Source organism: Oryctolagus cuniculus, chromosome 7, assembly GCF_051225735.1.
Source record: "Oryctolagus cuniculus isolate XC-2025 breed Fujian yellow rabbit chromosome 7, ASM5122573v1, whole genome shotgun sequence".
Taxonomy (NCBI): domain Eukaryota; kingdom Metazoa; phylum Chordata; class Mammalia; order Lagomorpha; family Leporidae; genus Oryctolagus; species Oryctolagus cuniculus.
Genome location: NC_142873.1, coordinates 147,689,480 through 147,697,225, shown reverse-complemented (window position 1 = coordinate 147,697,225; position 7,746 = coordinate 147,689,480).

The window sequence follows — 7,746 nt, the reverse complement described above, 5'->3', positions numbered from 1 at the left end:
AGGGCAACTTCAGCGAGAGGAACTGGTCACAAAGTGCCCTGAAGGGACCCCCTAGGGAGAGGAGGGGACTCTGGACCGAGATGGCTGGCTGAGCTGTAGGGAGCCTTCGTGTCCATTGGAGCAGGTGGAACAAGAAAACCATCCCCAGGAGCTCTTAGAGATGCGGGGGTGGGGGTGGGGGGAGGAGCCTGGCGGGCGAGCTAGAGGTCCTGAAGTTAAGAGGGGTGGTGTATGACGATGTGTGGGCTGTTAAAGAACATCCAGGTTCCTTCCTTCCTTCTTTTTATTTTTTTTAAAGATTTATTTATTTATTTGAAAGTCAGAGTTACGCAGAGAGAGAAGGAGAGGCAGAGAGAGAAAGAGGGGTTTTCCATACACTGGTTCACTCCGCAGATGGCCACAATGGCCAGAGCTGCGCTGATCTGAAGCCAGGAGCTAAGAGCTTCTTCCAGGTCTCCCACGCGGGTGCAGGGCCCCAAGGACTTGGGTCATTTGCTGCTGCTTTCCCAGGCCATAGCAGAGAGCTGGATTGGAAGTGGAGCAGCTGGGTCTCAAACCGGCGCCCATATGGGATGCCAGCACTGCAGGCGGCGGCTTAACCTGCTTCGCCACAGTGCCGGCCCCCCAGGTTCCTTTCCAAGTTTCAAAGAAAATGACAGCAGCCCCATGCCCAAAAACACGAGTCAGGTTAAATGTGTAAGGTGATGCTCAGCCAAAGAGAGACAAAGTAGCCTTCCGAAGAATGCTGGAGAAAAATGGTAGCCTGTGCGGGAGTCCCTGTGTGTTGTTCCTGGAAGAGAAGCAGGGCATAACCCACGTGTGCTCCACGTCTGGTGGAAACAGGAACCTCCCCTCGCAGAGCCGGGAGTCGTGCAGGACACGTGCAGACACACGGAGTCATGGAGTCATGGAGGGGGTGCAGGGAGGTGACTCTGACTTTTTCCCTTGGCTCACCAGCAGCTTGGCAAGTTTTATGGAAGTGCATTCATTTAGCTTAAGGAGCAGCAAGGCTACTAGACAGAACTAACCGGCATCCCCAAGTGCCCTTTCCTCTCCGTTGGCCAAACTCTTCTCAAAGCCTGCTGGGAGGGTTGCCTCCTGCAGGAGGCCCACTCGGGACAATTCCAGCCTGTGGCCATCTCACTTTGAAAGCCCTTGCAGAGCCTGCGGTCTGCCCCACATGTTGGCATAGCCCAGTGTCATCCTTCTTGAACACCCCAAGTTCAAGACTGGACAGGAGGGGTTCAGGCTGGGGGGGACAGGAGACCTGGGCACCGTCTTCAAGTACTGGGGGGTTGTAGCAGGGAGAAGGGTCTAGATGCCTTTGTGTGGCTCCTGTCCACAGGAAAGCCAAGGAGGATGAGTGTTTGGGGGGTGGTGTTAGGGAAGGTGGCAAGTTTCTCCTGCTGGAAGGAAAGAGCTCTCACTAGGATGCTGTGGCTTGGGGGATGGAGGTGTTCAGAGATGCTGTGAGCATGGTGGAAGTCCCCTAGATGACCTCATTCTGTGGTCTGTGCCGTGTGACAGTTGGGGCTGGCATTGTGGTGCAGTGGGTTCAGCCTCCTCTGATGCCGCCTTCCCACATCAGAGCATCAGTTCAAGTCCCGGCTGCTCCACTTCCGATCCAGCTCCCTGCTGATGCCCCTGGGAAAGCAGAAGATGGCCCAAGTGCGTGGGCCCCTATCACCCACAAGGGATGGAGTTCCAGGCTCCTGGCTTCGTCCTGGCCCAGTCCTGGCTGTTGCGGCCATTTGTAGAGTGAACCAGCAAATGGAAGGTCTCTCTCTGTCTTGCCCTCTTTCTATAACTCTGCCTTTCAAATAAATAAATATATTTTTAAAATTTATTTATTTGACAGGTAAAGTTAGACAGTGAGAGAGAGAGACAGAGAGAAAGGTCTTCCTTCCTTTGGTTCACTCCCAAATTGGCTGCAATGGCCAGAGCTGCGCCGATCCAAAGCCACGAGCCAGGAGCCTCCTCCCAGTCTCCCACGTGGGTGCCATCCTCCACTGCCTTCCCAGGCCACAGCAGAGAGCTGGACTGGAAGAGGAGCAGCCGGGACTAGAACCGGCGCCCATATGGGATGCCTGCACTGCAGGCAGAGGATTAACCTAGTGCTCCATGGCGCTGGCCGGCCCCTAAAAATTCTTTTTAAAAATGTGATGGTTGAAGGGAACGCATTCCGAGTGCAGGGAGCACCCGTGTGGATTCTGTAGCGTCCACGTGGATGAACAGAGAGCAGTGGCCCACGCCGACCAACAGGAGTGACCGCGACAGCAGCAGATCCGCCTTGCTGGTTCTCTGGCTCCGACTGCCAGAAGCCCCGAGTTTCTATCTGATAAATGCCCCGAAACCTCTTGCCTCGCCCCGTGCCTTGGATGAGTTGTACTGCCGCCCTTTCAGAGGTCTTCTCACAGTAACTTCCTCCAGGAAGCCTTCCCGGTGTGAGCCACTCACCTGGCTGGGGAGGAGCCCAGCTCCGTGTTCCCAGATCCCCATGTCAGTGACAAGGGCTTCAACGCCAGTGAGCTGGTGTCTCAGCGCCTGCCCTGAGTTGGCACAGAGCAGGCGCTCGCAGATGAGTGAGCTGGAGGCAGCTGACCAGGAAGATAATCCTGTAGGAAGCATCCCTAAGCCGCAGAAATAGCAGATTCAACAAGTGACAAATCGCAGGAACGTGACCTGCTCCCGTGCTCCTCTCTGCGCTCAAGGATACCAGAGACTTTTCTGCAGAGGGCAGTGGGGCGGGCGATGTGGCCCAGCAGGTTAAGCTGTCCCGGGGAACCCCTGTGTCTCATATCAGACGACTGGGATGGAGTCCAGCCCCCCACTCCCCACTCCCGATCTTTTTTATTTATTTGAAAGACAGTTACAGAGAGAGAGCAAAAGACTGGGAGAGAGAGAGAGGGAGACCTTCCATCCAATACTTCACTACCCAAACACCCCAAATGAACAGAGTTGAAGCTGGGAGCTGGACACTCGGTCCAGGTCTCCCATGTGGGTCGCAGCAACTGAGTCACGGAAGCCATCGCCGCTGCCTCCCACCGTCGGCGCGAGCAGGAAGCTGAGCCAGCAGCCAGGGTGGGGGACTGAATCCAGCTCCTCTGATGTGGGATGGGGGCGTTCTGACTGGCAGCTGAATGCCTCCGACCCCCAGCCTCTTCTTAGAGAAAAACCCGGCTTTGGAAAGCGTGTGTCCCCCGGAGGCCTGGGCTGTGTCAGCCTGGGGCATCGACAGAGATGTCCCAAGGCAGGAACCTGGGCCAGGAACCAACTCTGAACCTTAGCCCGGTGGCCATGAGTGGGTCTTGTCCGCTCTCCAGGCCTCGGTTTCCCTGCCTGGGAGGGAGGTTTGGTGCGAAGGCCCCTGAGGGCCCTTGGGGCTTGCCCAGCCTCGGCCTCTGTGTCACTCTGGGGCTGGAAGCTTCTCCTGGCCCCCCAGAGGTCCCGTCGTGACCGCTGTCACCAACGCAGGCACAAATCCGGCTTCGCATTTATTGCCTCTGCTTGTAATTTCAGCTCTCCGGAGTTCCAGAAGCTTCTAGCCTGTTCTAAGGCCGGGCTTCTTCGTAAGAGCGCAGACAAGACCCTGCGTCCTGTGGAGGCCGCTGTGAGCCGGGGGAGGGGGATGGAGGGAGAGCTCCGGCAGGCAGATCCGGTTCAGATCCCAGCCTGCTGCTCTCTGCCCTGTGCAGACTGCTTAACCTCTCACCCTCAGCTTTCTCATCCATGAAGTGGGAACAGTAGTCTCTCCTCCGTGTCATGTGTGCTGTGGCCCTTGACAGCTCGTTTGTAAAATTTGTTTTCATTTTTATTTGAGAGACGGAGCAAGAGAGAGAGGGAGAGGAAGAGGGAAGAGGGGGAGGAAGGGAGGGAGGGAGAGAGAGAGAGAATGTTCCATCCACTGGTTCACTCCCCAGACACCCTCAATAGCGAGGGCTGGGCCAGGTTGAAGCTGGGAGCCAGGAGCTCCATCCCAGTTTCTCACATGGGTGGCAGGGATCCAAGTACTTGAGCCATCACAGCTGCCCTGAGTGCACACTGGCGGGAAGCTGGATTGGAAGCAGAGCAGCCAGGGCTCGAACCCTGGCACCCCACTATGAATGCAGGTGTGACCAGCAGCGTAACCACTGCTCTACAACTTTGGCCCCTGAGTTTCTGGGAAGCGGCCGTGCTGCCGGCATCCTCTGTTACCAAGTGAGGAGACAGGGGCTGGTGCTGTGGCACAGTAGTGTAAGCCACTACCTGCTGTGCCGGCAGCCCATATTGACACGGTTCGAATCCCAGCTGTTCCACTTCCAATCCAGCCATTAATGGCCTGGGAAAGCAGTGGAAGATGGCCTAGGTGCTTGAGCCTCTGCACCTACATTGGAGACCCGGAAGAAGTTCCTGGCTCCTGGCTTCAGATTGGCCCGGCTCCAGCCATTGTGGCCATTTGGGAAGTGAACCAGCACATGGAAGTCCTGTCTCTCTCTCTCTCTCTCTCTCTCTCTCTCTCTCTCTCTCTCTCCCCCCCTGCCCTGTAACTCTGCCTCTCAGATAAATAAATAAATCTTACAAATGAAAACAAGAACAGAATGAGGAACCAGGGACCAAGTGAGGGCCCTTAAAAGCCCTTGCAAGCCCCAGCGCTGGGAGTGCAGGTGTGGGGCGCAGGGAGGCGGCCTCGATGCCCGCGGCAGAGGCTCACTTAGCCACACGGCTGCCGCTGGCTGCAGAGGCTGGGCTTAGCCTGCAGAGGAGGCTTCCAGGCCAGGTTAGAGGTTTTTGGAGGAGGGGGCCTCTGTGACAGAGCCTGCAGCTGAGGTGGGAGGGGTTGGAGCTCCAAGTTCCTGTCGGAATCTGGTTTTCTATGTGACCCATTTGGTGTCTAGGGAAACGGAGGCTTAGAGTGGAGTGGGTGCTGCTTCCATGTGGAGGCAAAGAGACCCAGAGAGGGGCCTCTCTCGCCTGCTGTGGCCGTGCCCGCAGCACAGGCCCTCCAGGCACTGTCTCCGGGATCCACCTTTGCCTCCTAACGCACAAGCAGTAAGGAAAATGACTCCTGACCAGCCATAAACAGCTGGCGCGCTGCCGTGTCCTGCACCCCTCATGCGCGGGGCAGGGCTGCCTAGGGTTGGACCGGATCCTGACGTCAGCCAGTGTCTCTGGGGTAGCTGACTCACGGAAGTGACTCACTGCCTTGCCCAATAGAGCTACTCCTGGTCTTTTTCTAAAAACAAAAACCAAAAATACAAACACCCCCCCCCCCCAATCCTGTTGGCTTCCCACTGTGCGTGCAGCAGTGAGCCCAGGAGGGGGCAGGCGAGCGCCACGGGCCGAACCCCAGCTGGCGTGGGCAGTCCTGCTATGGAGTCGCAGTGAGCGGATGAAGGTCCGGTTTCCCACCCCCGCCCCTGCAGCTTCACTGAGCGGTGGCCGATCACCTCTCGGAGCAGAAGCCGGGTGAGGGACGGCAGTCACCCAAGTGCAGCAGGAAGCTGGGAACTGGGGTGGCATCATCTCATGCAAGGTCCCTGACCACCTTACACCGAGGTCAGCCACAGCCAGCTGCATGTGTCCATTCACTCACTTATTGTTTCATTCACTTATTCAATAGCTTCCACCCTGTGCTAGGTGCTGTCGCCGGGAGGGAAAACAGCCCCTTCCCCAAGAGTTCAGTCCTGGTCCCCACCTCCCCCAGAGGACAGTGCACTGTTCCAGGGAGAGCCCTCCTGCAGCCTCGCAGTTCCCCTCATGTCCAGGAGGTGGCAGCAAACAGGCCAAAAGAAGCTGACTAGGTGATGATGGGAGGAAGACTGGGTGGGAGGTGGTTGGGGTCACCTGGCGAGGAAGTGCTGCCCTGGCTCCTGGAAGGGGCCTGCTGCACATCTGTTCAAGGGGGCGGGTGCCGGAACCCACCACAGCCACCATATTCACCGTCTCTGTGAACTGACAAGGGCATTTGGGCACGAGTAATGGAAGCATCAGGCTTAAAACTAGCATACAGGGGAACTGGGCCTTGGGATGGACCAGGGCCAGGGTCTCAGGCCCTGCATTGCGGGTTAAGTCACCACCTGTGATGCTGCCATCCCATGTCGTGGCACCTGTTCCAGGCCTGCCTGCTCCACCTCCAATCCAGCAATGGAACATGGCCCAAGTGCTTGGGCCCCTGCCACCCACATGGGAGACCCAGATGGTCTTCCAGGCTCCTGGCTTTGGTCTGGCCCAGCCCCAACCGTTCTGGCCATTTGGGGAGTGAACCAGTGGACAGAAGATCTCTCTGTCTCTTTCTCTCTGCTGCTCTTTCTTTTGTATATGATTTATTTATTTGAGAGGCAGAGTTACAGACAGAGAGAGAGGTCTTCCATCTGCTTGTTCATTCCCCAAATGGCTGAAACGGCTGGAGCTGGGATGCTCCAAAGCCAGGAGCCAGGAGCTTCTTCCAGATCTCCCACATGGGTGCAGGGGCCCAAGCACTTGGGCCATCTCCATTGCTTTCCCAGGCCATAGCAGAGAGCTGCATCAGAAGAGAAGCAGCCGGGACTCGAACCAGCGCTATATGCGCTATATGGGATACTGGCACTGCAGATGGCGGCTTTACCCACTACACCACAGCCCCTGCCCCTCTGCTGCTCTTCCAAATAAATAAAATAAATCTTAAAAAAAAAAAAAAAAAAAAAAAAGGAACCAGAGCCTCTCCTTTCTCAGCGGTGCCGGCCTGTGCTTGTCTCATCTGCAGACTGGGGCTTCCCGGCGTGCATGGGAAACGAGGGCCTGGCAGGTTGGAGCAGGCCTGCTCTGGGCCCGCTGTGCCAGGAAGACATCCAGGGGCCAGGGCTTGTGTTGGGTCGGCTCAGTGTGGGCCTCCTGCCTACTGCAGGCAGTGTCGGCAGCCACCATGCGGCCCTGGGAGAGACCCTGGGAGCTGGCAGACCCTCCCCAGCAGAGTGTGGATTTGGGTTTGCGTGGTCAGCCGAATGGTGCTGTTCCACACCCTTCCATGGGATGTAACTGGGTGAGCCGCCAGGGTGGCGGGCGAGCTTGGTAGAGCCCCACCCCCGTTGCCATGGCACCTGCACCTTTCTCCTGCACTCCTTTAATGGGTCCCATCTGCAGGGTCTGCGACGGGGCCCCGGGCAGCGGCCTCCACGCAGGGCCACTGGGACTCTGGAGAAGCTCCCCAGGCCCTGGCAGGAGGAACAGATCCCAGATGTGCACCGCTTGGACCCCCAGAACTCCGCGGGGCCACAGAGCCTGTGTTGCACACAGCGTGGGCCATCTGACCACTCCCCTCTCCCTTCCCTATTACCTGGGCTCACTGGGCCGCTTTATACCCCAAATGCTCATCTCTGGATCTGCCTGGGGGACCTAATCCAAGACCCCGGCCACAGCCCTCATGGCCAGGTTTCCCAGGTGACTGGTGAGGAGCCCTTGGGAGACAGGAACACACAGATTTTCATTTGATTCTAACTTTTTCTCTAAAAACAGAGCTCTTGGGCCAGTGCTGAGGCATAGCAGGTAAAGCCGCCGCCTGCAGTGCCAGCATCCCATATAGGCGCCGGTTTGAATCCTGGCTGCTCCACTTCTGATCCAGCTCTCTGCTGTGGCCTGGGAAAGCAGTCAAAGATGGCTTGGGTCCCTGCACCTGTCTGGGAGACCTGGAAGAAGCTCCAGCCATTGCGGCCATCTGGGGAGTAAACCAGAGGATGGAAGACCTCTTTCTCTGTCTCCTGCCCTCTCTCTCTCTCTGTAACTCTGCCATTC